The sequence below is a fragment of the Solea solea genome, chromosome 7 (assembly GCF_958295425.1).
Source record: "Solea solea chromosome 7, fSolSol10.1, whole genome shotgun sequence".
In the NCBI taxonomy this organism is placed as follows: Eukaryota; Metazoa; Chordata; class Actinopteri; order Pleuronectiformes; family Soleidae; genus Solea; species Solea solea.
Genome location: NC_081140.1, coordinates 23,406,131 through 23,429,591, shown reverse-complemented (window position 1 = coordinate 23,429,591; position 23,461 = coordinate 23,406,131). Strand labels below are relative to the sequence as shown.

Here is a 23,461-nt window from a genome sequence, read left to right as displayed (position 1 = left end):
TTAATATCCATGAGCCAGATTAGAATGAAAGAGATTCCTTACATCCATGTTTCGCTGAAAAGAATTCCCATATAAAGCACAAGTCCTTATATATAGGACAAGTTATGGTGTGGTCATCTGTGCGGTGATCGTATGAAATCCCCGTCTAAAAGGCACCAACCTAAAATCACTTCAGGGTTTTTTGCTATATCAATACAGTGTATAATCCACTTGCGTAGGCCATGGCGTTGGCGTATAAAGCCCGAGCCCAAGTGTATACAGTTCTGCCATCACTCAATCTGAAGTGCTTGGATTCCACCTGTCTCTTTTTCCTGGCTGCTCCATATTTTCTTCATATCTTCATATCAAAACAAAATCCCGTTCAGTCTAATTCTAAACAAGCACATTCCCGTCCTCCACCTGATGTCCTGCAACCTGTACTGTAACACACTTTGTGGTAAGTTTATATATTAAACCAATAATATACACAATGCATATAGTAGTATATAGTATGTGTAGAGAGGACAGATTGAAGCATGAAAAGGGAAAGACACGCAACAAATCCCTCAAATAAAAGAGATCCGCGTCCAGACATGCATTTCAGCTACATATTAGATGTAATCTGGATCATGTGTATATCATTTAAACTCGGCATGCATGTGACGGTGTAAACAGGAAGTATATTCTCTCCTCTGTATTTGTTCCACTGAGGACAAATAAACGACGGTGAAAAGTAACAACAAGAGTTTCTGGAGCTTTTCTTGCACCGCTGATAGTCCAGTTGTGGCCATTAACAGCCAGTGAGGAAGTGAAAGCAGGTCACGGAGTAGTTTTAAAGGTCTCTGTATCTGTCTGCAATCTAAAAAACACAGCCCTAAAGAAAACATAGGTATAGGCAGGTATAGCCAGGAATAATGTGTAGCCTCAGTATATGGTGTACTTGCTCTATCAGGTGATCTATTGCACCTTTTTTGGTTGCTTTCTATGTACAATGAGCCCTTTGTTTGTGTTTGGACCACAAACTGGTCCTTTATGTTTATTAATAAGGACGTTTTTGAAAAGTATTTATCCCCCCAGAATGAGAGAATTCTCTCAATCACACAATATTTGCAGAGGAAGCCACAGTCAGACATAAAAAACACAATCATTATTGCGTTAATCCACCTTTTATGCATGTAAAACACGCGTAACTGTGTAATCTGCAAAAACCAGCCAGTCTGCACACATCTGTAGCAACAGAGACACATTTCAACTCTTCTAATCCCACCGTCTTCACATGTGTACGCACCAAATTACACTTCTCCGTTTCACTGCACCCCATTTCATTCCGAGTATACAACTCAAAAGCAGTGACCTCAGTCCATCAGGGCGCAGAGGCAGAACGAGGGAGGAAGCCCGACGAGCTCACGCTGGGCTGGGACATTAACTGTGGGAGCACACAGGCCGTGAAATATATGGCTCTCTTTAGAGAGAGTGTTTTATTCGCCTTTAACTGGCCTGTAAAGACACATTCAGTGGCCTGATCATGCAGGAGACCACAGGAACAGAGACACCAGCCTCAATCACACTGACACTGCACCACATATCTGTCCACCGCGCCAGGCGAAATAAGATACAGGAATTAGACGTGAATTCAATGTCCAAGTCCGGGGGACTTTTGTCCAGCAAGCCTAATTTGAAACAGGAGTGTTTTCAGACAGCTCTATCTGGCTCCCACTTGCACTGTCTTCCCAGTTTTCCCCCGGGAGCGACGATTTATGGAGCAAGGAGGCTGCAGAATGGAGCAGATTGTTCATGGGTTGAGCTCGACTCTCAGGCATGAGGGGGAGAAGCAGAAAGGAGACGGGGCAGGAGCTGGGTGAGATAGCGTGAGTTACATGAGGGAGAGAAAACACGAGAGGTTGTTATGAAGACATCAGTGTCTTCACTTCACATCTGCCGGAGATTTCCCCACACGGCCCCGTCCTGTTCCGGGGGGGGGGGGGGGGGTGAGGGAAAGTCACTCCTCGCGGGGTGTGATTGAACACACAACAAAACTCTCGTGTCTTGTTGTCAGTGATTAGATAGCAGTCACGTTATCGTGCGGTCGCAGAGACCAAACATGAATCCGTACGGCAACGCTGGAAAACAAACACACAGACGTGGGGAAATGTAAACAGACGCGAGCAAAGTGTCAGCACAGACACACACACAGACATAAAATCTTCTTAGTTTGCTCTTGGTACATTTCCCTGTGGCTCCACAGTGATTATCTGCTGATATCCTGCAGTGATTGTGTGCCTGGGCCCTCGCTGGAAAAGCGGAACAGGGATAGATGATATCCTCCCCATGGTTAGATGGTGTGTCTGACCAGAGCAACACGCTAAACTGAAGCGTGACAAGGGTTTTCCGACCAGGCGCAACATGTATGTAGCAACAACAAAAAAGGAAGAAGAGGGCCGGAGATTCTTTATTACACCGGGACATTCTGTCAATCATACTCCCGTCTCTGCATTCCGGCTCAAATCCTTGAAAACAAACAAACGATGGCATGCTTTATGATCCTCGCGAGGCCTCGGCTCATACCAAAGCTCTCTGTTTATGGATTATTTTAGCACCTGTGGGAATGCCAATAATGTCCAAAGGCCATGATGAGATAAGTTTAAACATCCAAACATTTTGGGTATGCGCTCACTTCAAGGTCGACATATGCTCGCCGCAGAAGCTGCACTCAGGTATGTGCGCTGACAGCTTCCTGACCTTGTCTCACACGGTGGCAGCATGACGAATGGTGTCCTTCTTGACAATGCCGGATGGTAGATGGTTGTGTGTTTGTGTAATGACATGTACAAGCGTTTATGTGTGTGTGTGTGTGTGTGTGTGTGGAGGTGGGACATTACCGGAGATTCCTTTCCTTCAGCCACCTGTCCTTGTCTTTGACCTCATCTCAACAGATTTCTAATCCACATATTCTGTGTGTTTCATTAGGCTAAGATGTTTACATCACAGTGATGATTCTGCTTTATTATATATATTTTAATTAAAAAAAAAAGGGGGGGGGGTCAAAGGGGGGGACAAAGGGAATGAAACGGAAAATGTGCTTTTTTGGAGGAATTTTGTATGGAATTAGCTTCACATGAAGCAAACAACACTTTTTAAGGAGCAAAAAACACTTTATTTATTTATTTATATATAATTGTAGGTATCTAATGTTTGTAAGATTTTAAAACGCAAGGAAACATTTTTATTGAAATCAAATTGTGCTTGTATCGTGACAAATCACTGAAGTATTTATGCTATCGACTCGGCCAGAGGATGAACGTGCGTCTCAACGTCGCACTGGAAATGAGGAAAATGGAATTTTGAATGAAGCAGACGAAGAAGAAATCAGTGCGTTCACCTGGGACTGCTGGTGTTCCCACTTAAGATGACTGGAGCCAGCGCTGATAAAAAAAAACCCGGGTGCATGGCAGAGTCATTTGACCATGGAGTGAAAGCCAATTTAACATTCCACTGGTTAAAGGAAAAGAGAATAAACTCAGATTTAACCATTTAAAAACTTAGCAGGAATGGAGTGTAACACAAAAAGGGATTCAGACACAAATTACAGACCCTGGTTTTATTCCTTTACTTCCTGATGACCACTTTACATTTTTCTCTCCGGCTGCTACACACAGAACAATGTCAAACCCACTCAGATGATAATGGTGTCCTGAATCCTGACATTGTGTCAGTGAGAGAAGAGCACCCCCCCCCCCCACACACACACACACACACACACGTGGCTAAAAACAAAACAATGATTAGAGCTCAATGAAAATTGGCTGAGGGAAAAAAAACAAACAAGCATGCAGAATGTGGAATTCTGTCTCAGTTTTATTGTGTGAGAGAGTCTGTGGAGGTTATATGACCAGACGGGGTGCAAGTGAAAGAGAGTGTGGTGACCTGTTACAGCTCCATGACTCCAGTCTGGGGCTTTAAAATCCAAACGCCGGGGTCCTGGATTGAACCCGCTGCAGACCTCACTTCAGTATAGACGAGGCAGTCCCAATGGGAAACTGATTGTTTATTTAACTACTGTTTTATGGAATACCTAGTGACAGGAAGTCCTTAAAACAGCAGCAGTTACTATTTATATAGTCCCTTTTCAGAGTAAACACACTTGCTCGCCCCTCCTCCCTCTGTCAGACACCCTGCCGTTGAGGAATGCGCCCATTCACAAGCTGGTGGCCATCTTGGACGCTTGCTGCTCACTTCCTGTTTCCATGGCTACACTCCACTGCCACGGGGAGATGATAAGCGCTCGTCGTCTCCGCTCCTAATCCCCTTCATCTCGCTAATTTTCTACATCACTTCATGCCATTCGAAATGAGGGTGAAAAGCCATTTGGCCGCAACAATTTTATGCACGTAATCTCTGAATGTTCACAGAGGCGAAGCGACACAATGGGGAGGAAGCGCAGATATATTTTGTTTAATTTCTTTCCTGGAACAGCTGGGAAACATTCAGCGCACAATTGTGTCCATTTGAGGATGCGGATTTTCAAATGGCTGCGCACAGTGATACGTGGGTCCGGCACATGTTTGTGTGGAGCTGTGGGGCAGCTGTATTCTGATCCGCTCCACCCGCGCCGCTCCATAAATCACGAGGTCACCATGAGCCTGTGGGACCAGAGGGAAAGATCAGCGTTACACAGGAATGATATTTCACTTCGGCCTCTTCCTGCTCCACGATTCCCCAGGTGCCCACCAAAACCAACTCCTGAACGCTCCATCATGACAGCTTCACGTCAGTGCTGCCCTGGAGGTTGGGGATGAGGCCGGAACAGCACGTCCACATGATTTGAAAATCACAGAACATGATAGAGTGCAGGAGTGGGGGAGAGTTTTCATTGCTTCGCATCAAGATTACAGCTCATGCAAGACCTATATAGTGCAGAGGAAGTAGTTGACGTAGTTGCTGAAATACTGTAGAGCTGTGGCCTTCCATGTCACCACGACAAAGCATCCAACAGGTGGAATCTCCACAAGCCAAGCAATCCTGGGATTCATCGCTACAGCAAGTGCAGAGGCTCAAAGTAGCCTAAGATGCAACAGGTGGAATGTGTTTGTGACACAAATAGAAATCTTTAAACCTTTAAATCAATCTATCTATCTATCTATCTATCTATCGATCGATCTATCTATCTATCTATCTATCGATCTATCTATCTATCTATCTATCTATCTGTCTAATTTTTTCTTTCTTTCTTGGTTGGTTGCTTTATTTTTCTTTCTTTCTTTCTTTCTTTCTTTCTTTCTCTCTTGACTTTGCTGTTCACCTATCATATGTGACAAAGACAATTTAAAGACCAAACTAACATATTAGGAATGTGTGTGTAACTCCGTACCTTGCAAAAGCTTTATTAAAACACATGTATATTATTAAACAGTAGCAGTGTTTTTGTTCATGTGTATATATACAGTAGTTCTCACATGAGAGGTGGAGGAGGGGGGGGCAGCTTCAGAGGTGACCAACGGATGTGCGGGGGTCACTGGAGTGTCAGGAGGGACGTTCAGGATTGTCGTACATGGTAAAGCCCGGGGAGACGTGTGAATAAGTGAGATGTTACAGACTGATGAAATTCCCAAAGAGCCTACGATGGATAATGTGATCCCACCACGGTGATGCAGAAACCAGATGGAGAGGAGTGCCTTCAAATTTCTCTTTCTCTCTCTCGCTCCTTCATGTCTCTGAACACACACACACACACACACACACACGACCGCAGCCATATACCCAAGAAAGACACACCATATACACACTATACACACACCTGTCTGTGTGAGACGATATATAGCCCTCGGAGGGGAAATCCATTTCATCTACGTTGTAAAATTGTGATTTTTCTCACTCACGTATATATCTCTTCGCCCTGCACAAAGTTTTCCTTGTCTTATAAAAACGAATAAAAGCTTGCAAATAAATGTCTCTGTCTCAGCTTTGTAAAAAAAAAAAAAAAAAAAAGATGCTTAAGTGCCGTACAAAAACACGGGGAACAAGTGAAATCCAGCAACATCTGCTTGTGGGTAAACTATGCAAATGTTAGTCATTACATCTGGAGCCTAAAAATAAAGCTGTTTTATTTCATCCTGTTGACCAATCCACAAAAACCCTGACAAGGCCCAAAGAAAGGGATGGTACTCCTGTTATCTGAAAGTGCCTTTTAATAGTGCTGGGAGCCAGGCGTTGCTCGGGCCCCTGCTGACTTAGTCAACAGAACCTTGAGCTGCTTTGTAGGTCATAAAAAGTCTGTTGACAGTGGTCAAAGGCTTATTATCCTCACAGCAAAGCACGGCTCAGTGTACCAACCCCAAACAGACCCTGCTTACAAATGCAGAACACAGAACTCTTACCGTAGTATAGAATAGAATAGAATAGAATAGAAAGTCTATATCAAGTAGAGGCTACAAGAATGTGCAATATAGAGTGTCGTATATCCTTTTTTTTCAGCACAACCTGATGAAAATTATAGACCAACTTTATAAACACAGTTTGAAGAAGATGTGACCTATAAACACCCCTCCCCCCCGGACGTCCATATAAGGAGTTGTTTATTATTCCCACAGTAATTTACCAAGGGTGCACCTGTGGCACAGATCCATGCTGTGTGAGCACTAAGAGTTAATAAAATGGCAGAAGTTGTCTTCTGCAGCTGAAGAGCTTTTCTACTTCAAGGTTCAATGGGTTGTGCATTCAGAGAAGGTTTTTATGCATAACATTGTTTGACCTCTGGCATCAGCAACGCATTTACACCCCAGAATTGTGCATGCAAATAGAATTTAAGTCAATTAAATAATTGTGATGCTCGGTTTGAGCTAAAGCAGGTTCGCCTCACCATGCCTACATGCGACCATGTGATTGACTAAATAGATTCAATATTTGCCTTAACAAGCAGTTAAAAGTGTACCTAATAAAGTGGTCAAAAGTGTTTGTCATATTAATGAATTTGTAGAGTTTGGGCTGCTGCATTTTTGCACATTGACATCTTCATACTTTCTAGTTCTGCAATATCAGCCAGTATTTTAAAAATGTTTTAATTTTTAACAGCATTTGCTCGATTGTCAAGAAGTGATCCTGTGTTGGCTAAAGTGTGTTGTAATCTATTGATATTTGATCAGGGCTGATATGACTCAGGAAACAAGCGCCATATCAGTTAAATGTGGGACAGAGGTCACTGCTTCTTTGTGTACTCATTGTTTCTGCAGCCTCTGCAGAGCCGCAGCAGCTCTCTGAAGTGGCTCTGAAGATCAACAGTGTGGATCTGGCAGCTCCGCACAGATAAGTGAGTGTGTACCCCAGGGGGCCAGAGACAGCCGAACCCTCGGTGGATAAGAAGTGTCTGTGCTGTCAGCTTTGGTTCCCAGCATGGCCTCTCCTCCTCGGACGCCCCTCCCGCCCCCACCGAGCCCCTCCCTGGCCCTTTGTGTGGAGACCCTGCTCCCTGTCGACTCACCGCTCTCTGGCCTTTCACATGCAACTGTGTCCAATCACCCTGCTCACCCTCCTCTGAACCCGGAGCCTCTGTCTCCATCTCCAACCAGCTCCTGACCCGGAGCGACAGAGGGACAGAGACAAAGATGAAGCAAAAACAAATGAAAATCAGTCAATTTAATCAGGAACATTTTAAACAAGTGGGTAGGTTAGGAAGGAAAACATACAACCCAGGTGTTTGGAAGATGTTTAAGTTTTTCTTCGACAGCTACATACACGCAGAATAGCTCACATGAACCTTCTCAGGGCAATGTCCATATGTTAAAGCATTTGTGATGTTATTGATAAATAATTCCCTTATAACCTTTCAGCATAATAAAAATCAAGTGATCAAAGACAAGCACCTCCTTTACGTTGTGTTTATGACATCAGAGACATCCTATTACTAGACTATTGCTGTGTTTCCATCATGACATTGTTCGGTTTGGTACAGTTTGGTGCAGTTTGGAATGGTAAAGTCCTGGGTCAGGCTTGCGTTTAGACTGAGAACAGTACTTGCTGGATTTGCAACGTCGGTGAACAACAACATTGAAGGAACACAACAGACAACAACACAACAGACCACAATGGAGGACATCCAGCAGCTCTTTTATTCCCCTACCAGGTTTGTGACGTCAAGCTTTGAATGAGAATAAACTGCAGGAATTTTGCATCAACTTCCACGGAGCGTTTAAACCAATCGCAAGGGAGTGACGTTTTTCTGTCACCCAAACAGCTGACTGTTGTGGGCGGAGCCGGTCTAACCATACCGTACCATTTTACTCTGGTACCCCAAAGGAAGGGTACCAAAGAATGGAATGGTTGGGGCCATACCATACTGTACCAAGCCAAAATACATAGAACACCTTGGCCAATTTTGGTACAGTACATCAAACTTAAACAGCTGGAACATTCATGTATTTCAAAAGTTTTTTTTTTACGTCAATTGAACGTGCTGCATAAAAACAGTGCAGCTGAGAGAGTGGGCATTATAATCTGTTGCATTGTAAATGCTGAAGCTCTTGGCAAGTGACCAAAACCATCACCACCAGCTTCTGGCAGTGCACCAGGGTCAGCAGCAGAGGAAAATTTACTTACACCACCTTTAATAAATCGTCCACGAAAACTTTATAGCCAGTAATAAGACATAAAGAAAAGCAACTTTTTTGGGGTTGTCTGGTTTGTCAAAGGGCACTCTGTTGTCCTCCTCTGCCCTTAGGCCTCACGGACACACACAGCCATAAATCTCCAAACTGCTCTATAGTAAGTCCATAATTGTCATACCAATGATAGAAATGTTAAATGTATGGGGATGACTCGGTTCTCCTAACGGGAAACTCAATAAACATTCCCATGTTCGTGATTAATTGATTTTGGGTTGAACTCTGAGTTCTGAGGTCAGGCTGTCTTCCTGCATGATGAATTAAAGAGCTGGTTAAGTCCACACCTGCTTTATTAATGATTTATAAAGCAACAAAAAGATTTAGTGTTATACTAAAGAAAGTCCATAAAGCCTTCATGTATGCCTGGTGAGGCGTTGGTGTTGGAGAGTGAATTTCAGCATGTAGATAGAAAGTTAAAACTTCTTGAACAGCCAGAAATAAGTTGAACGGAAAAACCGGACGGTCCATCTCTTGTTAGTGAAAACAGAGTTGAGGTATCCGTCCATCGTCAGCCTCGTCTTCTTCACCACCCTCCTCCTCTGTGTGTTGTTTTTCTTTTCTTCTCCTCCTGTGTCAGAGGTTTGCTGGTTTGTTGGCTTTGGCCCTCGCCGCCCGAAGGCCCTCACTGGGTCAACCCGGCCTCGGGAGGATTGGATCACACCTTCCGTCGAAGTCAGCTGTCCGATGGTGAGCTGCACCTGCTGTCTGAAGCAGGGTGGGCCTGCCACCGCCGCCACCACCACTGCCGCCGCCCAGCCAACGCTGGAGCACATAATTACTGCCTCAAAGATGATTATGCTGTTTACTCATGGCCATACGCACAACAGATGACTGTTTCTCACTCGCAGCTCCCTCCCCAAACCCAACCCCCACCCCGCCCCCCCGCCTCTCTACGGGAAGGCATTTCACCTAACGATGAGGAAACGGCCGCAGCCAACCAACATTCAGGCCGTCCAACCAGCAAGTCTGATGCCAGAAATTACCCGTAGCTATTAGCTGTTCAAACACCCTCCCTCCCACATAACGTTAATTCAATTCAATGGGTCCAGTGAGAGCAGGATTAAGGTACGGTGTATTCCACTGGAGAAAAAAAGAGGAGAGAAAGCTGTCTTTATAGCTTTAAGGTGGTGCTGGGATTAAGGCTGTTTGTGCCGTAGATAAATCTGAAATAGTCGCCAACAGAGGCAAACACTTACGCTCACTGACGGCTTCTAAAGCCACACTATGGAGGTTTTTGGTTTACTGTATTTATTAGGTCAAGTAAATAAAGATATTTTTTCAAAAGAAAAAAAAACAATAACTTTTGTCCTCATATCAACACTGAAAACTGTGTTTTCTGAAAATACATGTACTGTATATATATTTATATACATATATACATATATATGTACATATATACGTTGTGAGGTTTAAGTAAGTACAATCTATGGCAATCATGGTATATATATACACACATATATATATATATATATATATATATATATATATATATATATACATATATATATATATATATATATATATATACATACAGGTAAAAATGAGAAAATCAAGTTTTACTGTGATGTATATTTGTTTTTAAACTGATGTAATATGGGTTTTTATATCTGCCCTGGTCATTAACAGAGTATGTTATCCCAGGATTATGTACTTAGAAATAAAAAAAATAACAAAACACAAAATAAACATGAGGAAACCTGTGGTGTGAATGTTAATTTCAAAAGATAATATATGAGTTGAGGTGGTTTGACCCGGAGTCACACAGGTAAGTGTGCTCAGAGGAGGAAGGAGGAAGTTTTTCTTTTTTCTTTTTTTCCCCTCACTCTCTCACTCTCTCGTTAGATTGTAAAACTTGTTAATGCACAGTCTATATGGGTAACACCCCCCTTCTCTCCTCCCCCTCTCCCTCCCCTCCTCTCTCCTCCTCTCCTCTCCTCAGGAGCAGTGCTGGGCTGTGGGGTTGGGACATTCCTGGTTTGACGACCAGCCTCGGCTCTGCCATGATTTGCTGAGCAACTCGACACTGCCTTCAAAGATGCGAGTGTTTGAGACGGAGAAGTTACAATAACGGGACAGACAGACACAGACAGACACAGACAGAGAGAGAGTGTTTGTGTGTTTGAGAGGGAGAGACTGTCTGTGAACGCAACACGCTGGGACTTCTTTTTTTTACAATCCAAACGCACGGACTCCAAACTTCCCCTGGAGAAAACTCTCCGGTGGAGACCAGAGGGGGAAGTCGTCGCACCTTGGCCCCAGAAGCCTGCGCTGCTCTGCGGCTCTCGATAACTCTCGCCACCCCCTTCTCTCCTCTCCTCCACCACCACCGGCTGATTTCATGTCCCCGCCGTCGCCTCGCACTTTTAGCCCGTGTCTAATGGAGGGCCCGGTGCGGATTTGCCACCAGAAGAATGCGTCTTGCTCCTAACTCAGCCGAGGACTCGCAGCGTTTACTCTCCTGCTGCACGAGAGGTAAGAGAGAGAGGGGAGTCCCGGTCCCGGGGTCGGTAGAGGGTTATACGGGGGGAGGCTTCGGTGTGTGTACCAGGCCAACTGAAAACATTAAGAGAGAAAATGTTGCGTTTAAAGACAAGAGCTTTACAGTCTTTTCCACCGAAACTTCTCCTCCGTGTTTCCTTTACTCTGTTTTGTGGTGAATGTGGACCCAGAGCGGTCACTCAGCCTGGTAAACTCGGGGCGCCCGTGTATGGATATTAATAATATTATGTGTGTATTTTCATTCATGAATGAAGCAGATTTTCGCGTTGAAAGTATGAAACGGTTCATTTCAACGCTTTGTAGCATCCCTGCTTTGCTATGTTAACTGTCGGAATGTGTTGCTTTTGCTACAGTTAGCTACACAATTTGTTTTGGTGCCTTCAGGGTTTTAAGGAAAACCCTCATCATGCACGAGCGAGCTGTGAAACAGCTCGATTCCCGATGTTTCTATTTTCCTGAAAAGTAGGACTGTACGATATATCGAATATTTGTTGTCACTGCCGATACAAACACGATATAAACAAGTTGAAAGTAGCAGAAAATGTGTGAAGGGAGGCGTTTAGATGCTGTGACAATGGAAATAATGTATTTAGTTTTTTATTATTGAATTCAGGTAGATTTATTGACGTTAAAAATATTATGATATTGCCAAGTGTGTTATAGCTATTCATCTTAACATATAGTATATACTTGCAGGTAAATGCAGGTACCATTCATGCAGTTGTCAACTGTATTAAATCTTATCTCATTATTATAATAATAATAATAATAATACTAGAAATGGTGCATTTGTTCAGCAGCTATCTGTTCTGTTCTCTGCTCATAAGGAAGGAGCTCTCAATATTTGTTTGGTAAACTTCACATCCCAGTTGAAAACAGATGGCCTGCGGCTGCATTTCTACTTTGAAACATGAAAGAGCTCTTTTTTCTTTCCTTCTTTTCCTTTTTTTTCCTCCTCCTTTTTAGAAATGGCAAACATGTCCCTCGGTTGACACACTGGTGTCCCAGTTATTAAAAAAAATGTGTCAAAATGGACTGGGACGACTTTGTTCCAAAGTTGTACTTTTGTTTTGATGGCAGACGCTGGTTTAGGAGCCGACTTCGCTGCCACATTCACCACTGTGCAGAAACTTGGTGGCTAAGACTAATATTTGAAGGTTGTTTCTTTTTTTTCTCTCTCTCTCTCCTCTAAAGACAGAGAGCCTTTATTGTTTTAGATCAGTCCCCTGAGGCGGTGTCATAAAAGTAGGGTTGGTAAAAAATGTGTGTTAATATTGACGTAAAATCTGGCAAGTGCACAGAATGTACTTGAGGGCGAAGGCAAACAGTAGTGACTTCACCTGTATGAAAGTGTCATTGTTTACTGACTGGGAACCTGTGTTTATTATATGTGGGATAAGTTACTTTAATACGTTTATGGAATGATTGAAAACACGTGGAATCTTTTTTTTAAGTTGTGTGTGTGAATGATGTCCGATTGAGATCATCAAACGCGTTGGGCTTTGCTCTGACTTGCTCGGTTTCACATTTCTTGGTCGTCTTGCTCTCGATTTGGGGGAAAAAGAACTGTTTGATTTGTAAAAAAAAAAAAAAAAAAAACACAACAAACAATCTCGGCAGAGCGTACAGTTGTGTGAATTAGCTTATTGCACACAGGTCCTCTTTCTGTGTTGTGATGTGCTCCACTGCATGTCAGGAACTTTTAAGGATGAGACTAAAAACAACACCGATGTGGATATTTTGTTATGGACTGTAAATGTTGTGCATTAGATGATTTCTTCTTTTTTTTTTCCTTGGGGCTGAAACCAGGAGGATGACACCGTAAAAGTAATTTCCTCCTGCCGCTGTTCACCCCTATCATCAGAGCTTCACAGGGACTTTTGTTACATAGGGGTGACTCTCAGAAAAAAACCCAACACTTAAAAGTTGTCGAGAACAAAGTCCCGAGTCCCTCTCGAATGCATGACATCCAGTGAGTGGGACACACATGGCTGCCCTCCGATAAAACACTTTCAAGTTCAAACAGTTGCTCGTGCATTGTTGCGTCCATTGGGGGGGACAAGGAGACACTTCCGACGGCTTCTTAAATCCTCTCTCCAGTATTGGGTGAGCTTTTTGACAGCGGCAGAGGGAGATTTGCTCTTTTGTGTCAGTGGCCTAAGTGTAAACCAAGGATCTCCCTCAGTGTCTCATAACAGAATGTACTCCATTTTGTAGCGAGGGGCGATTAGTCCTCGACCTCCCTAATTTTAACTTAATTCACTCCACGGTTTCTTTTTTTATTACCCTTTTCCCTCTCTTTAACCACAATCTCTCTTGTGGCTGCTTTGAGTCTGTGGAGAAACTGGTCTCTGCCTCCCTATATCACTGCTTTCCTGCCCTGTAGCTTCAAAAAAAAGATTTCTAATTTGAATTATTAATTGCTCCTCTTGTTAGTTGCCGTCAGTTTTTTGTGCGAAATAAAAAGCTTACTTACTGATATAGATGTTAAAAAAAACAGACCTAGGCGTCCATACACTGTATGACCAAAAGCTGCTTTATTTTGAGCTGAGCATAAAGATCTGTGTAATATTTTTAGTTTAACTGACCGTGTCGTTAGCGTGTGGGATTTTCCCCACAGCCACTGTATGTATTAGGGATGTGATTGAATTTGACAACAACAGAGCCTCAGAATCTTTTTTCTCTGCATTTTCACAGTGTGTTTTTCTTTTTTCTTTGGACTTTTGCAGGGAAATGAATAAACCATTAGTGCCACAGCTCTTATCAGACGGGGACCCGCACAAAGCACATGCTATTAAGCAAGTTCGAATAATGTTTGAGCCATTAGCTTGCCTGCTAATGATAAACACATGTTGCTTCAGGAGAAGAACTATGTTAAGTGGGCAATTTGAATGTAAGCATGTGTAATGATACCAGCCCCTGCCTCTCATAATGGCTCTCTTGATTTTTGTGGTGCGGTATTTTAATCATGCAACCACACATGCTCCGCCAGTGACAAATGATTGTTGAGTGAAGGTAAAAACCAGGAAGCGAGGTTGTACGTAATTAGTCGATTCACTGATTGACAGACTATTAACTGTCAACAAAGTGGAGAAGCGGTTCGTCAATTGTCGTTTTTGTTTAACAAAAACGTCAAACAATTACTTCCAATGCAAGTCTTTGACACTTTTATGTCACTGCTAATTAGATACATTCGAGTTTTTGGAAAAGTCTTTGGAGAAAACAATTAAAATTTTTCACTTTTATGCCCCAAAAATAAATTGCTTTCTGTTGTTTTCCTCACACTTTATAGGCTTAATGATAAATTACTTCATTAAAAATGAAAGGGTTCCATGCAGCCAGCCTTACATCTGGACATGGATAAGTGAATATGGATGTCTATCTGAGGTGAGTGCGGTGGGAGAGGGTGTGTCTAAATGGGTGACTAAAGTGTATTTTGGGCACCTCCCACATTCTCTTGCTTTCTAGGCCATGCAGATTTGAGGCCAGGCAGCAAACCTCAGCCCTGGCCTTAAGCGAATGTAAGTGAATTTAAAACCCAAATCACAGTGTGGCTTGGTTGTTTATTTGGTTTTTGTGCTGTGATCCGTCATATTATCACTCCAAAAGATCAACCTTTGGCCGAGAAAAATAGTACAGAGAGTCGTAAAACGGGGGGGGGTGAATTTCAAGCAGCCACATTATTTTTCATCATCCTCACAATATTTGGACTGTTGAGTCATTAAGTCATACCCGTTTACTTTGTTCATCTCTGATGGCTAATGATGAAATGGAGTTTATGGTTGATGTTTGACCCACAAAGCCACTATTCCCAAACTGAAACCTGGCTTGTTTTGAACTCCTGAAACATAGCCATCCTTTTACTCTCATTGCTCAGCGATTGAGTCATACTGCAGTGTTTTTTGTTTTTTTTTTCTTTTTCAAATGTTGGCCTTTAGTCTGAACTTCAGCTCTCATTCGTCAAGGACAGACGTGGTGCTCAGTGCCCCATTAGATGGACACAAGCGAGTTTCAGGCAGAATGCCAAACAGCCCTCGATGTTCAAGGAGCCGGGGTGGTGCTGATTGACAACACCCAGCAGCCACGGGCAAGGGGTGGATGGGAAAGATGGGCAGGTCATAGAAAGACTCGGAGTTCTTGTTACTGCTGGGTTGGTGAGTGCACCCTGCAGCTGCAGAGCTAACAGAAAAAAAAAAACACACTTTCCACCCTCTGATTACCTCCCTAAATGAATGCAGTGGACACACTGTGAGTGGAACTGGGTAAACTGAAGTGGCCACTGCGGCAAACGCAGTAGCCGAACGCGTCACTCGTGTTTACGTGAAGCTGTCATTAGTAGCACTTCTTATCATGCCTCCTCCAGTACGGCTCCTTTTTGAAATGTCAAAGGTGAGCCGACTGTACACCGACGTATACGCCGGCTTTCAACAGATGGTCGTATTGAGTTTCGAAAAAAATCAGAACCTTGAAGGACCTGAAACTGGATAATGACTTTCGAGAGATTTGAGAAATGAAATGAGAAACATCGGGCCTTAATTGTTAAGACAAACAAACAGTTTTTGGAGCAGCAGAAACAGATGTTCCAGCCAGCCACTGAAATGCAGCGGGGACAGAGCTGCACAGGCTGGAGATGGGCAGGCCAGCAAGGTCTGCTTCTTCTCCCGAGAGGTTTTGTTTTTCGGTTAATGTAACTGAAATGCAGACTCCAAACTAAATATATACGTCTGCGTTCTCGATATGATAAGGGAATGTAAACCAATACCACACACGGTGCAGTGAGGAGACACGAGGCGTCCGTGAGGCTGCAGATTATGACGCTACCTCAACTGCAGATAGTCACACAGTGATATAAGCCGTGATTGTTTTAGAGGAAAAAAATGATGTGGTCTTATACGCAAACGGTAGGCTTGATGAAAAGACCAAAAGGCTATGACACACAGCAAAGTAGGTCCTGAGCAAGTCCTTTTTTTGCCACATGGTCTGACGTCTTTTTACTTTTTTATTTTATGCTCATTGTGATTCAAGGGAGTGCTCTTTGGTTTGTGTAGCTGTAATAAATATGCCTCAAACGTGATGCAGGACACCACATGTGTGAGAGAAGAGAACAAAAGTTTCTCCCGGAGGGTTTTGACGTGGCATTTTACACAACTCTCGCTTCTTTTCTGAAAACAAGTTGTTGGTTTTTTTTTGTCATAACTTCCAATTTTCATGAGACCCCTTGTCTTGCGTACTCTTTTTAAATGATTCATCAGCCTCGGGGAGGATTTCAGTGAATGAACTTCTGAACCGCAAACTTGCTGACAGCTCTCAACGCAAAGTATCTCGGAGCATGCAAGGATGATTTTTTTTTTTTTGCATCCTCAGCAGCGATTTCCTGTTTGCAAGATTCATTTCTTTTTCCTTTCCTGAAATTGACCCTACTAAATATGCCCTACTTAGTCTGCCGCCTCAGCACAGGCCCTAAGAGTTAATAGTCTTTTCTTCTTGAAACCGCAGCTTTCTATTTCAAATGTTAAACCAATAAGTCACATCTGACATGTTTTTTTATTTTTTTGTGAACTCCAATGTGAGCACTGTTGAAAAGCCAGCACTAGGTTCAGCAAAGACTATATTAAGGCAAAACTAGTGGCTGGCACTCCCCTCCGTCTGACAAACAGGCTACTTGTTTGAAGGGCTGTTTTGCTCCCAGATCAGAGTGTAAGGCAGTGTGGGTACCGCTGCTGCTGCTGCTGCCTGCCTACAGACTTGTGGTCATGGGTGCCATTTTGGGCCTTCCCTCCTCCAAGATGTGGCCCCTCGGGGAAGCGACGGAACCCCTTATTTGTAAAAGATGTTCAAAGTGAGTGGAGGAATTTAAGTCAGAGGGGTAAAACATATGCTTGGTCCAGCCTTCTGCATTGTTCTGGTTTTGCTAGGGTTGCTTAACTTTGCATTTTCCCTAACCGTTGGCTGTTGAATGAGTAAATAAGCGACCGTCGGCGAATTGTTAGCGATAAATTATGGTAAAATATCGTGGAGCACATCTGGAGGAGAGAGTTTGCAATGAAGGAACATTTCTATTCACTCTTTAAAGGAATGCTTCACTAATTTGCATTTAGCCCACCTCAGTTTCCCCTGAGTCGAGAAATATTGTCCTTCTTTTTTTTGTTACATGCCCACCAGTGACGCATGGTCTGAGGATTGAAACTGCAACGCTAATTTTGCACTTTTCAGACCCACTCGTAGGGGGGCGGGACGTCATTCCCAGAATGTAAACAGTGTCCGCCATCTTTGCTAATGGAACCAAGTGTTACTGGTGGGCACATAACAAAGAAAAGAATGAAGAACTCAGGGGAAACTGAGAAGAAGCACAGTTTTACAAAAATACCACCCCTATTCTAGTAATAGTGCTGCAAGAGGAATTTAAAAATGAGTGATCCACTGCTAGATTAATGAAATCATGGCTGCAGCTGCACTGGTGCTACGTCCTGGCGAAGGTGCAGCTCACAGGCTAACCCCGCAAACGGCCTTCATAACAACAAGTACTCACATTTTTACAAATTTCATAGAAGAAATTGGGTTTCCGATAAGGCTCGGGTTGCCAGAGTAGCTTCACTTCCAGGCATTTTGTCTTCTTCTTCTGCTAATTATGCCAGTGCTTCAGCTGAAGTGGGCCCCCTGCTGGTATGTACGAGTTGTAACCACAGCATTCATTATGTGAGGTCTCCTAGAAATGACACGGGTAAAAAGAAACAGATGATGTTGGTTAATGAATTGTTACATTCCTATCAGTCGAATTCTGAACAGCAATTAATCAGTTAATCATTAACATCCCTGCGTTGAGTTTCTTGCTCAACACGCTGTGTATTGAACAGCAACGTTTCTTCCATGGTGATGGATGGAAACACATTTGTGGTGTGACGGAGTAGAAATAAATGACTGTTTCTAGCACAGTAGCAAACACGCACAGACCTATATGCACAAAGTGAGCATAAGCTACATATTCTGTGTCATTAGCTGTTGTTATTGAGGTTGTGATCTTGGCAGCTTTTTCGAGGTCTACGTCATTTACTCAAAGCACTTCTCACCTCCTGCGCTGCAGCGTCGCGCGGCCTAAACCCTCAACATGTTTTTATGATTTGACCAAGAGCCAGAAGTGGAAACTGGGATGATGTGTGTTGTGTTGACGTATCGCCGCCGAGTTTGTTTTGCGATCACTCGATTGCCACACAACAAGCGTGGAGTGTTACAAGGCGAGACGGATAAACATTTAGACAAACTAAATAAAGCGTTTACTCACTCTGTTTGGGACTGCATATTTATCTTTGGGTCCTCAGACTTGTACATACAAGGGATCTGGTTTGCTTGTTTGGGTTTTTGCAAGAGATTTGTGGAATCAGTGAAGGAGACTAATTATATTTTAACCCTTCAACATGTGTTTGTTTTTTCTTCTGTGGAGTTCAAGCTTTCACGGGCAATATTTTACACCCTCCTCCTCCTCCTCCTTCCTGTGAATATATGACCATCGCTCCATTATATTTGCAAAGTCAATTCATCATCCGGAGAAATGAAAAAACCTCATGTGTACTTTCACTCTGTAAAGAGCCCAATTTAGTTTTGTCTGGTTTTGAATGCTGATTTAAAAAAAATGCAGTTTCTTGTTTGGAAACCCTGCCAATGTGTATTTGTTGCACATGTTTAAAATTACATTATTTAATATATGTTTTAGTTTGAAAGTGCTTTTGGTTGGCAGCCAGCGAGCTATCAGGAGGAGACTGAGCAGAAACTGTTGTCTACGTCTTTGCTGCTTGTTGCCGTAGAGACGTGAGCAGTGATGGAATCCAGGAGAGTTGGGGAGGGATGGGAGACTGCACTGAGGGGAGGTGGGTTGGGTTTGGGGGGTGGGGGTGGGGGGTCTGCTGGATCAGATCACCGCCTGCCCATAGTTCACAGCCTACACAACAGCACTGAAAAACACAGCGAGTGTCTTAACTCCCCCAGAGAAGGTGGATATTTGGCAAACTCGATCATTTTTCCTCCCCTGCATCAATGTGTCTTTCTCTCATCTCTCTAATCGAAGCTGATATAGAGGAATGTGGATCTGTGGCCTCCTCTGCCCGGGTGCCATGGCTGCACAATCCCAGCTCCCTTCTCGCCTGGCGTGATGAATCAGACTCTTGGCACATGTTGGAGATCAGTGTTTTAACACACCCTGCAGGCAAGAAGGCCTTCTTGTGCATTCCTCCTCTCCACCAGAATTACCTTTACGTCTGAACAGACGTTCCCCTGTGGCCTGAAAGGCCTGTGAAATCAGCCAGAAGGGCCCAGAGAGCTCTGACAAAAGGGAAGGGTTGTTAGTTACATGCGCTTTGCAAAAGGTCTCGAGGTGGACTTGTATGGTGGTGATACCCAGGGATCTGTTTCCAGTGTCCGAGGCCGCTATTGAGTTTCACTCCTGTGGTTAATCCTGCTGTTCAGGACCTTGGGAAACAACCACACCTCCCCACCCATTCGTCCCACCCCCTCACAAATTCCCAGGAAAAACAAGACATTGCTGAACAATCTTCAATTAAGATCGGTCTTACATACTGTACCATTCAGTCCCCGCTCTCGCTCCCACTGTCTTCTCAGCCCCCTGTTTGTGTCCTCGGCCAACAAGCCTCAGGGTGGAATTAGCGCTGTCTCCCAGGTCCCGGCCCTGGCACTTTGGGAGGGTCAGGATTTGGTGAACGGCGGTGTTGGAGGGGGCGGGAGGAATGGAGGAGAAGGGTATGTGTGTCCTCGGTAAACAGGGCTTTGTGGGATGTGACTGTCTGATCCCTGGGGGCCTCTCCTTTCATTCCTCCACTCATCTGATCCCACACCACCGCGGTGGTGTTGTCAGGGCTGTGGCGTCGCCGGGTTCTGGGATCCGTGCCTTTGGGACTGCTAATGCTGTTCCCTCCTGCACAGACGCAGAGAGACGACAGTGTCTGAAGAGAGTACAGTCCTTGACGATGTATCTCATTTGTCTTCTGCTGTCCCGCTTGTTTTTTTGTATTTTTTTATGATTTATTGAGACTTCACTTAACTTTGTGCAGGACGCCAGGTTCAGACAAGGACAGTCCTTTTTATATTAAGCAAAGATCAGACCTCTCAAATGTGAGTTTCACGTTACTTCTCAGTATAAAACAAAACAAGACCTCTCTTCTTCACTGTCCTGATTTCCCGCCTCCATTCCAAATCATGTCCTTCTTTCTTTTTATTTCTTTCTTCAGCTCACTCCCTTTCTCTAAGCCTGTTCCAGTTTTAATAAAGTCTCAGCCTTTAATCAGACAGTCTTAGGCCATACCACTCATTAGCTTGGCTCTGTGGCCCCATGCTGCCTCAGTGGGCTTACGAAGCCTGTAATGGTCTATATAGAGTCTCCTCTCTTGGGAGGCTCTTCCCGAATTTCTCGGCCAAGCTGAATGTAGTTAGGCTGATTCATCAGTCAGTTTTTGGCAGATGTGGATGCGAACGCAGCCATTATCTCTGTGTCTTTATCTCCAAGCCAAGGAAAGAGGGAGGAGAAAGGAGTCTGGGCTTGGCAACTTTTCACCTCGCAGTGAATGTTTCACCTCTTAATACCCCCATCTCCTTTTACGCCTCTCCCAGAGTTTTTCTTTCTCATTTTTCTTGTATATTTTTCTTTCCTCGTCACCTCTCATCTTCTTGTTTTGGATTTATCTCCCATCTCTTGTGTGTGTGTGTGTGTGTGTGTGTGTGTGTCTCTGTGTGTCTCTCTCTTTCTCTCTCTGTGTGTGGAACTGAGGAATGTGTGTGCTGCAGATCCTCTGTCAGTGAGATGTGGGGCGAGTGCAGACAGGTTAGGGGTATAGCATGTGAATCAGCTTCAGCACACATGTCAGATTAGACCATCATACCAGAAAAGACTTGCTCTTTCTCTTACACCCCGCTGCTTCCTTACCCTTCAAGTCTTTATCTCCAACTCTCGGCTTAATGGCCACTCATTACAATTCTCTCTCTAAATCAGAAAGATAAACCATTTCTGATTTATTGGATCTGTACCACACCGCTATATCGATTGCCGTGGCCATCAGAACTGACCAATAAGCGCGGGAGCCGCCTCATGGTGTGTGCCATTGGCTCTCATTCAGCTGTGCAGTCGTGTGAAGCCTCAGTCAGCAGCACCAGTTGTGACCTGTTCTTCCTCTGCCCTCCAGGTCTTTGATGCTACGCTGTGTTGCCTTTGTCCCTGTTTACCCAATATGACAGGGATATGGGCCAGCCCCACATGGGGGCAGATGGGGCTTTAAGTAGTTCCTGCAGAGAGGAGGCCTAAAAAGAAATGCAGGTGCTAAACCCCACCTCCTCCACCACCACCCACCTCCACCTCCGCAAACTCAAACCCCTTTCCCTTCCCTGAGGGCGGCCTGTCACTGTGCTTATTTTTTCCCTGTGTCATCACCAGGCATCCGCCTCATCCTACACGGGGATAGATGGTGCCGCTGCTGAGTTTTATTCTACGCCTAAGATTGATAAACAGAGCTTCTTTGTTTTATAACAGTCTGGTATATCTTTACGATGAATTCATGTGGAAGGATATTATAATAATAGCAAAACAAAGTTGAAAAGACTAAAGGGGGCTTTTTTCTCCCCCTCACTTTCACACACTTAAGCCAAGTGTCAGTCAAATATTTACCAAAAATACACTGGGCCAACCTCCACACCCAAAAAGGAACTTTTCCACTTGAACTTACTCATACACACCTCATTTATTTTCATAAATTGTCCCTTTGTCTATATATATATAAACTTTCAGCAGTGCAGGGTCTGTTTGGTGCTTTGGAATTGTCCTGCGTTTGTAGCTGGCCGTGTGAGAACAGCCGTGCGTTTCCAGCAAAAGTGCAAAACGAGAGGGTAACACAAGATCAGAGGTGGGACATGAGAAGGAAATCTCTTTTTAAGTTCTGAAGTCTGGAGATTTAAGGAGAGCAGAGGAGTTAGGGAGTGGACTGGCTGTTGATCAACACCGGACCAGAGGAGACTCCTCTCGGCCACTTGTCTGGACGTCTGCTCAGGAGCAAGCAGAACGTACCTTTCTCGACGCAGCCGGCCCTGCCAGCAGCAGGATAACTCTCTGATGAGGGATACAAGATATCCACACAGTGTCTGTCTCCACTGAGGCGGCTTCATGGTGGCGGATGTCAGAGGAAAGCCAAACAGATAAGAAGGAATGATTCCCCTGTGTTTCCTCGTTGCGGCAGATCAATGGGATAGATATGCAGCTTGTGTGTGTATGTGTGTTTACACGGTGCACCCTGTCAGAGGCGCAGTGGCAAACATGCTACGCCTCCTGCAAGGAAGTGAATGGTTAAAATGGGGGCCTTGGAGGAGGGGGATACACAGATAAAGAGAGCGTTACAAAAGCAACGCTGGATTCGCATCACGCCGCGTACCAATGTGCCCGTGCGTGGCTGTGCATTTTTATCGCACTGTTGTTAATTATTGTAATTATATGTCATTATTTCAGCAGAGAGAGAAAGATAGTTTCCACTGATGACATGAGGGCAGTGTGCAGGGCCTGTTATAACTCGTGGGCTGCAGAAATGCAAGCCTTTTTAGATGTGGGTTTCATCAGCCTGAATGAGAATGCACATACTCTGTAACTGCAGAGCAAAGACTCGACGCATACATAATGTAGCATGTCCACGGACTGTATGTACAAATGGACACAGTCTTCTGGATTGAAAGGTGAAGGTGAGGAAGTAGGATGCAAGAGGCAGGGGGTGAAAGGAGCTCAGTTTAAATTGTGTATTGAAAAATGAGTCTCAAATTGTCTTTTTGTCAATGATGTTCCCATTTAGAGGACGGCTCGTATGAATGAACACCGGTGTGATTGACAGCCATTGCTGTTCAATAGGTGGATTTCTTGTTGCAAAAACTGACACGGCGCATGTCACGGCTTCACGACAGGAGTTTGTTTTGATACTGGACGACTACGTTGCTATTTTTATACACAGTCCATGACGATGTCCAATCCTTAAGTCCAAAAGATGTGTTTTGTTGCAAGAATTCCTTCAGACTCTTTAATAAACTTTTGAAAAAAAGTCATGTGATTCCTTTTGACAGTTCCTAATGTTCTTCAAAGCACTTTTGTTGTGTGTGTCTGTGTGAAACTGTGTCTGAGTGAAATAGAGAGTGTGAGCTGACCTCTGGGGGCCGGTCCAGGGCCACCAGACACCCGCTGCTTCACCCTCTCTCTCTGCTCTTCCCTGACCTTTGACTTCGGGGTGAGAAGGGGGCGTGAGCCAGGAGCTGGGAGAGTTTATTATTTCCTGCCTCTCCTCTCCTCCTCCTCCTCTCAT

At 44.1% G+C, this 23,461-nt stretch overlaps 1 protein-coding gene across 4 annotated transcripts in view; it reads left to right on the top strand.

The window, feature by feature from the left end:
- The first annotated feature begins 10,589 nt into the window (after positions 1-10,589).
- The window catches only part of cdon (cell adhesion associated, oncogene regulated), a 34,995-nt gene continuing 22,123 nt past the window's right edge, over positions 10,590-23,461 (top strand). For all 4 annotated transcript variants that reach the window (XM_058633977.1, XM_058633976.1, XM_058633975.1 and 1 more), the window contains exon 1: positions 10,590-11,105. The gene's annotated coding sequence lies outside the window, so the exon portion shown is untranslated. The remainder of the gene's footprint in view (positions 11,106-23,461) is intronic.